This window comes from Zootoca vivipara, chromosome 13 (genome assembly GCF_963506605.1).
Source record: "Zootoca vivipara chromosome 13, rZooViv1.1, whole genome shotgun sequence".
NCBI classification, from domain to species: Eukaryota; Metazoa; Chordata; class Lepidosauria; order Squamata; family Lacertidae; genus Zootoca; species Zootoca vivipara.
In genome coordinates this window covers 27,917,695-27,926,265 of record NC_083288.1, presented here as the reverse complement: position 1 = coordinate 27,926,265, position 8,571 = coordinate 27,917,695, and the positions used below count along the sequence as shown (strand labels likewise).

Genomic DNA, 8,571 nt, shown 5'->3' with positions numbered 1-8,571 from the left:
TTCCCACATACACTTCCAGACCTCTGCTCCTCCCTCTCTCTGCCTTTCCCTCCCTTCACTAACACCATTCAACATTTCAGTCTCTCCAGGATTTTCACTTCCATCAATCTTCTCTTCACTTTGCTTCTCCTTGTCGGCCTCATCTCTTTGTTCTGATCTTTGTTTTTCATCATCCAACACATATTTTTTATAGTCTGAATCAGTCTCCAAATTGTCCTCAAATTGTTGCTCCTCACACACAATCTCATAGTCAAAATTGTCCTCTAAATCTTGCTCTTGCACCTCATTCTCCTTTTCTGTTGGATTGAAGCATTGCCTTTCCTTGTAGATATCTTCCCATGTTTGTAGATAGACCAGCACAGCCTCCTGGAAAGCTCGAGAGAATTTTGTTTTCATAGTTCACTTGACCACAGGCAGACCAGAGATAAGGGCAGAAGGGTACTGGAAAATTCCTCTCTACGACGTTGTCGGCTCCATCTTGGCTGTTCTTATCCTTTGTCTTTAACCTCATCAGATTTCAAATTTACAGTCCACTTAAATCCTTTTAAAACCTTTTGAATCAATTTTTCCAATTCACAGGAATAAAATCGTCTTTCTTAGTCCTTTAACAATTTGACAGCTTTTGACAGCTGTCAAAGCGTCCTCCCCCTTGTTGCTGCTGAGCCTCAAGGGGCAACGACACCGGGGGCCGGGGAGGTTTGGAAAAATCTTTCTTTCTCTCGGGTCCGCAATCTTGAAAGAAGTTTTCCCTTTTCGGCTTGGGAATATTTACTGCGCCTCCCGATTGTCCATTTGGAAGAGATCGGCTTCCGTTACTTTAGAATCTCTTCCTATCTTCAAATTTAAAATTTTTAAGATCCGAATGGAGATTTGACTTACTTTGAAGAAGTCTTTTATTTCCTTGGAAGAATCCGCCGCTTGCAGGCTGAGGACTCGGAGCTTCACTTCAAGGAGGTAAGATGAAACCCAAAAATGGCTCCCGCGACTCCTCTCCGCTGGCTCTCGATTGCTCTATTGAGCTCTCGGGCAGCAGAGGATTCGCGTCCGGAGCAAACAGCTGGGCACTATGTCACCGGGACTCTCTACCCGGTGTTTTTTCGGGGAGTCCGCTCGCTCTGCGGACTTCCCCCCCCCCTCCACGAAGCCAGGGACTTCGAAGCACGAAGTCCCTGCGTCCAACTTCACCAGCGCGACGAATCGGAAGCCTAAAATAAAACTAAGTTCATTTCCTATCAGTGTTGCTGAGATGGTAATATGCAGAGAAAAATGAATGAATTCTGCCGTGCTCTGTCCAGATGTATGATATGGATAGAAAGTGAATAATGGGGGAAAGAACATTCACAATTATGTCATTTTAAGATATTCTTTGTACAATAAATCCACATCCTAATTTATACTTAAGTCAGAAAAGCTTTGAATGAGCTATAAGTAACAACAACAACAACAAAAACAACAACAAGCAGCAACTTTTGAGAATAACAATGTTCTTCAGTGTTTTCCTCTCCTTATTAGCTGCTCCCTTTTGTTCAGCTCAGGCCTCAACAAGACAATGTAGCATTTGGGGAAGAAGATGCAAGTCAGCAACCCAGCACTGGAGGCTAAGATGGAGAAGATCTCCACAGCCACCATGTATTTCCCTTTGGTGCTCAAGTAAGTTGGAACAAAGGACAACCAAACACTGCAAAACACCAACATGCTGAAAATGATGAACTTGGCTTCATTGAAAGTGTCAGGCAAGTTCCGGGCAAAGAAAGCTACAGTGAAGCTGGCCATAGCTAGCAAGCCCATATAACTCAGGACACAGTAAAACATGATTGGGGAAGACTCGTTACATTGCAATACAATCTCCTCAGTCATTGACTGGGCGTCACTATCTGGGAATGGAGGAGAGGTGGAAAGCCACACCAGGCAGATGCCTCCTTGGAGAATGGAGCAAGAAAGGACAATGGAGCTGGCCAGGCTTTTCCCCACCCACTTCTTCATACTGGATCCAGGCTGTGTGGCCATGAAAACGAGAACCACAGTGATGGTTTTGGCCAGCACAGAAGACACAGCCATTGTGAACACAAGGCCAAAGGCAGTTTGGCACAGAAAACATGTCACCTTGTCAGGTCTGCCAATAAATAGGAGTGCAGAAAGGAAGCAGAGCAGGAGGGAGATGAGGAGAGTGTAGGTCAGGCCCCTGTTGTTGGCTTTAACTATGGGAGTCTCATGATGCCTCAAAAATATTCTTAGCATCAGAACTGTGATAATGGAAAACGAAATGGCAGAAATCGTTAAACTGATACCCAAAGGTTCTTCATAAGATAAGAAGGTTACAGTCTTGGGAATACATGCATTCTGTCTCTTGTTTGCATATTGATCATCTGGACATTTTGAACACACAGGCATATCTGAAATAGAAAACCCCCCCAAAAACAGGTTGGAATTATTTTTAACTCTGTAAGTAACACAAAGTAGCTATAGCTGTTACTCTCAGGCATATGCATAGCAGCTGGCAATGTGCTAGATGGCTCTGGATACTAAGGTTCACAAATATACAGATTCATAGACAGTACCAAATCTCATTTGAAATATTGAAGGCACATAACATTGAAGACCTGGATTGCATTCACATAATGTGCCCGTTATTCTTCCTTGTATTTGTCTGTGAAGTATAGACATTCTTCTTCATCTGTATCCTGAAACTCTCACCTTCATGCTCCGATATCCACCCTTTGGGGCAGACAATGCAGTCATAACAGCAGAAGGACTCCCCCTCCTTGCTTTTCTTCCTATAACCGGTCGGGCACTTGGGATTACACAAAGCAACAGGCCGTGTCTATCAACAAATCAAAGGGGGAGATGTTAATCTTCAGGAGAATTGTCTTGGAATCATTAAAGTTCAGGAGAGAATATGCTATACAATGCCGTAGCTTACTAAGCAACATAAAGAACATTTTGAATTGTTTGCCTGTTGAATAAATGTTGAAGTAAATGAGGAAATTATGAGGCCTCATTACACATGGTTCAAAGGAACTCCCTTTACACAGAGCAGTGTCTATCAATAAATGAAAGCTTGAGATGTTGATCTTCAGGAGAATCATCTTGGAATCATTAGAATTCGCGACAGAATATGCTATACAGTGGCCTGAGCTTACTAAGCAACATAAAAAAACAATTTGAATATATGTTGAAGTAAACGAGAGGCCTCATTACACGTGGTTCAGATGCACTCCCTTTACACAGAAAGGGTTCCGATGTTCTCTTCAAGAACATACCTCCCTTGGAGTGTGGTCAACCATCTTTCTATCAGAGGACAGGAGTCCCACCCACTTTGGATTTCAGTTTTTTTCACCTAAAAGCCCATACTCATCATAGGATAGTGCAGCATTTTGAATTGTTTACCCATGGAATGTATGTTGAAGGAAATGTGAGAATTACCTTGAAAATGAAACCAGTGCAATGGGCTCCTTTGGGCTGCTGTTGGGCCTTCATGTGGCTGCAATAGGCTCTGAAGGACCCCTTAGAGGGCGTGACAGGCCCTGTTGTGCACACACACTTGCAGCCGACCCAATGTTGAGCGGAACCTTGTATGCTTGGTTTCCCTGCATTTCTCTTTATTTGCTGTGTAGAATTTAGTTACTCAGATTTGTATATGCATTAAAAAAAAATCTGCATGAAAATTCATGAGCCTTTTTGTTTGAATTTTTCGTCGTTTAGGGATGCTTGTATGCAATCAACTATCAGGAGTGCTCCCTGGCCCAACAAGTACAGATACCACTTGTCTAAGCCAGGGGTTGTCAACCTGGTCCCTACCACCCACTATTGGGCATTTCAGCATTTTAGGTGGGTGGTAGGGGGTTCTACGGCCCAAGCTGAATCCTCCTTCCATCAAGCACTGGCGGGCGGTAAGGAAAATTTACCATCAAGAAAGATGCATTAGTGGGCAGCAGGTATTAAAAGGTTGACTACCCCTGGTCTAAACTGACACTTACAATACCCAAATACCCACTGTTGATGGCTCAATTGCAGTAACAGGGGGCCTCACTGCCTTCACCAGCTTCTGAAACTTCCATTTATGGGCTGCATACACACAGCTGGAGACCACGCTTGCATAGTTGCTGTTTTTCCTCTTTCTGCTTCAGTTCTCTTCTGGTTCTGGGAGACTGTGATGCAGGTGAGGATAGGGAAGAACCTGACTCTTCACTTCCCTGAACTGCTTCTTCCTCCACTTCCTTAAGTCCTTCGCCCTCCAGCTCTAAAGCTTCCTCCACCTCTTGCCTCCTGGCTGCCCGTCCTTCCCAGTCAGCCTCCAGCCCCACTTCCCCCACTGCACGTTCATCAGTGTCCCGAAACTCCCTGACATCAGCATAATATAGACATTTTTGCAAAGCAATTTCTGTCATTCTAATGCCTTTTACAAATAACATTTTGAAGCAGATACTATGCCCTCTTTCTCTCTGGAATGAATTAGCATAGGATTGCTTTTTACTTTTGCTTAGATGAGAGTAGAATTTTCATGCAACGGGGAACCCTCCATGAAATCTCTCCGCAGAGGGTTGGGATGGTTGTTATATGAGCATAGGCAAGCACAAAATTGTGCAGAGGGTTGGGCTTCAAACAAAAAACTCACCCTCATTGAGAACTGGGACACTTCTGCATTGAGGTCCTACCTGATTGAACCTGCTGGGCCAAACTATTGCATCCTCATTGATGCTCAAGAGTTCGTCAGGAGGAGCTTGGGGATCCATCCTTCCAACTTTCACTTTATTGAAAGATTGGTTTGGATATGTGACCAAATTGATAATGTCATACTTTTGAATGAGCTCCCCATCCTGGTCAAAGGAAATCTTCTCCGCAACAGTGTTGTTAAATGACACAGCTTTCAAAAAATGGTAGAGCTAGAACAAAAACAGAAAAAAAGAAGCTACTCAAGAAAATGGTTCAGCCAGACCAAAAAAAAACCCTGCTTCCATGAAGGGCACTGTGGTGGATATTGTCCTCTTGGTGTTAATAAAGCTAGATCTAGGTCAGATTTTTATTATTTACTAGCTGATGTGGCCATGCATTGCTGTGGCTCATCCCTATATTTTCCCCCACGCTGTCCCAACCCATGACCTATTTCGTTTCCCCCCCCCTTCACCAACCCATGCGAGTCCCCACTTCCATTCGGCCTAGTTTGGCCTAGTTTGTAAAGGCAAGCCGAGGTGCTGTGGAGAGTGTGAAGGTTTTCTAGCTGCAAAAGCTGCAAAAGGAGTCCCTATCGTTCTCTCTTCCCCAAAATATGTTGGGAAACTCTCTACACAGAGCAAATCAAGTTCCCATCAACATCTTCACAGGGGTAGTGGGCAACAAAGAAGCAAAGAGACTGGGTGTTTCTGTCAACAAAAAAGGGAATCCCTGAACATAAATCAAAAAACAAAACAAAAAACCTTCCTAACAAACACTTTGCAATTTGTACAGTTAAATGTTACTGAAAATTAATAATAATAATAATAATAATAATAATAATAATAATAATAATAATAATAATAATAGAACAAACAGCCCCTGATTCAAGTTTCGACTATGTCACCTGCCAAGGCTGATGATTATGAAGGCCTCTTAAACAGAAACAAACACCATGTACATCTCTCAAACATACCACTCTTTCTCATGTGCCCTTTCACATTTCCCTCTCTTCATTTCTCTTTCACACACCAATTTGCATTCAGGTGTACAGTTAAATGTCACTGGAAATGATAAGAAAATTTGAACAAACAGCCCCTAATTCAAGTTTCGACTCTGTCACCTGCCATGGCTCATGATTATGAAGGCTCCATCTTTCTCTCTTCATCCCCAATCTCCTTCTGGATCTGGATGAAATCATGACATGTAAGGCATGAGCCACGATATAGACACTATTGTAAAAGCTGTAGCTCTGGCCTGTTACACTCCTTGGGAAGACGTGCTCAGGAAGGCTCTCGAGTTTCTCCTCTCCAGTGCAAGCTCTCCCAGAGTAATTACCCAATACAAAACGGTCCAGAACAATGTCCTGGGATATACAGCGAAATTGATCTGTCCAGAAATCTTTAATAAAAGTATCTCCTTCAGCATTAGAAGGGTTTCTGTTCTGAATAAATTGTCTGAATCCTTGAAGTTCATTAGACTGAAGTGCAAATGATAAAGCTCCAGAGATATATCACATATCTAAGATAGGATTGAAGAGGTACGTCTTTAACTCCATCCCGATTGTCAGAATAAAGACTTTTCCTTTTGGATTTTGCATTTGGGCCTTGATTCCTAGGTGTAGAAGATGTCTAAAAAAGAGCATATTTCTAGCCTCTCCATGGAAGACCAAGACATTGACTTTGCTGTTCATGATCTTATCAGACAAGTACACTGTACTTCTGATATAATTTCTTTTCTCAATATCATATTCAAAACTGGTGAATGAATCAAGAAATGCAAAACAAATACTATGATTGGAAAATTCTGGTATCATCTTTTGTATGAACCATTGTAAAGTCATTCCATCTGCAGCAAACAATCCAATCCATCTCCATTGGAAATGGTCAAGTAATTTGAGAATCCCCCTGAACTGATCAAGTCTCTTTGGAAGCATTTTGTAGAAGGAAGGGATTTCGCTGTTCTCCAGCATGATTGAAGCAGAATCATATATGAGCTAAACATATATTGCATGTGTGGTGAAAAAAATAGTTTGCATTGGTGGTGCTTCTCTGTGTGTGAGTGTTCAGGGACTGCAAAAACATTTGTACAGTGCTGTATTTCTCAGTAAAACACCACACACATATCTGAATGATTGTTCGTACTTTGTAATGCATTTTTATCTTTAGGTTTTTCAAGATTCAGTAAATTCTCTAATTTTACTCAAATACAATTTTAAATCTCACATGTTATACAGAAAACCTCAATTCACACCACTGTCTTTTCAACTGAAATAACATTAGAAGCAACCTTGCAAATTAAATTGAATTGAGATAATTATGATACTGATTTTTTTAAAAAACCATAAGGGCTTTACGTAAGATTCACCTGAAATTGAAAATCCAAGGCAAATAAGACATATTTGGAAGGACACAGGAGCTGTACAAATCAGGTAAAGGCAACCACATATTTATGCATGTTGTATGACACAAAAAAATAATTGACTTTCTACACGGCTTCAGCCATGAATGCCAGAAGGAGCAAGTCCACCCCCATCATCTGGATACTGGGATCCAGTTCTAAGAGCCTTCTAGTGGTTTCCTCATTGTGAGAAGTGAGGTTCCAGAGAACCAGGGAGGGCCTTCTTGGTTGTGGCAGCAGGCCTGTGTAACACTCTCCTGTCAAATGCCAAAGAAATAAAGAACTATCTGACTTTAGAATACATCTGAAGGAAGTCCTCTATAAGGAATGCTTCAATGTGTAGCATTACTGTGGTTTCATGATTGCTGGAAGCCACACAGAGTAACTGTGGCAAACCAGTCAGATGGGCAGCATATAAATAATAATAATAATGTGGTGGGGCATAACACATGAAGAAAAGCTAGCACTGGAAAGGAAAGCCTTATGGAAACTCTAAGACCTATCCTGATTTCTGGTTGTGTCTTTCAGCGGAAGGTTGGAGCACATTGCGCCAACTCTCCTTCCTGCCTGCGTTAGGATTTACCTCTCTGTGTAGCAGCTTTTCCTGTCTTCTGCTTGGTATTCTTGCAAAAGAACATCCTACAGAATTAGCCCCTCCTTCTGATCAACAGGGGGAGGAATGAGAAAGTCACCTTCCTCTTCCCCCCTCCTAGCAGTATGTCTAATAAGGGTTGAAAACACACCCTGAAAAACATTAGTCCCATTTATTTGAATGAATGTGGTTGATAAATTCAGTGAGGGCATTTGAATACTTTAATCAGCCTTCCTTTGCATAATAGAGTCTATCTTTTGTAATTCTGTTTTCCTTAGCCTTTATGTCTATTATATGAAAAGCTATAGCTGCTACCCACAATGCATTCAGATCCCTGATATAGTTTATTTTATGTCTGTTTTGTTCATCAGTCATCTATAATTGTATAATTTTTCATAACTTTTTTCATTTGAAATTTAATAAAAATATATATTTTTAAAAAAATATTTTGGGATGGATCAAAAACCATGACTGAAATGGAAAGTAGTGTTAAATTGTAAATATTCTTTTTTCTCTATCTTTACACACATACTCTCTTACCTGAGGAATCTTGTAGATAGAAAATATTTGTGGTATAGGAAAGTAGAAATAAGTAACATCCTCAGTGATAGTCAATAAATTTTCATGGGTCCCACACTTAAAATTGGGGAGAAGTCTGTCCTTTGGTGAAATAAAGTGCATTGCAGCAGGATAGGTCCAGCCAGCATCCAAAGTGTTATCATAAATATTGAATCCCAGTGAAATATTGGGTAAAATCTGAGGGTTTTCGTTAACCTCCTTTACCGCAAAGGCCAAAGCCAGAAGATGCTGATAGTTCTCTATCACTCTACTAAAAAGAAAGTTGCAAATTGTGTCACAAGTATATTCTGCTCTTTCTGAGGCTATTATTTTCTAAAGTAGCAATCCTATAGCAAGATCCCCTTGGATGA

The 8,571-nt window shown here is 41.3% G+C and overlaps 1 pseudogene; it reads right to left on the bottom strand.

Moving 5' to 3' along the window:
- Window positions 1–1,488: 1,488 nt before the first annotated feature.
- On the bottom strand, window positions 1,489–6,622 carry LOC132593113 (vomeronasal type-2 receptor 26-like; annotated as a pseudogene).
- Between the last annotated feature and the right edge of the window lie 1,949 nt (window positions 6,623–8,571).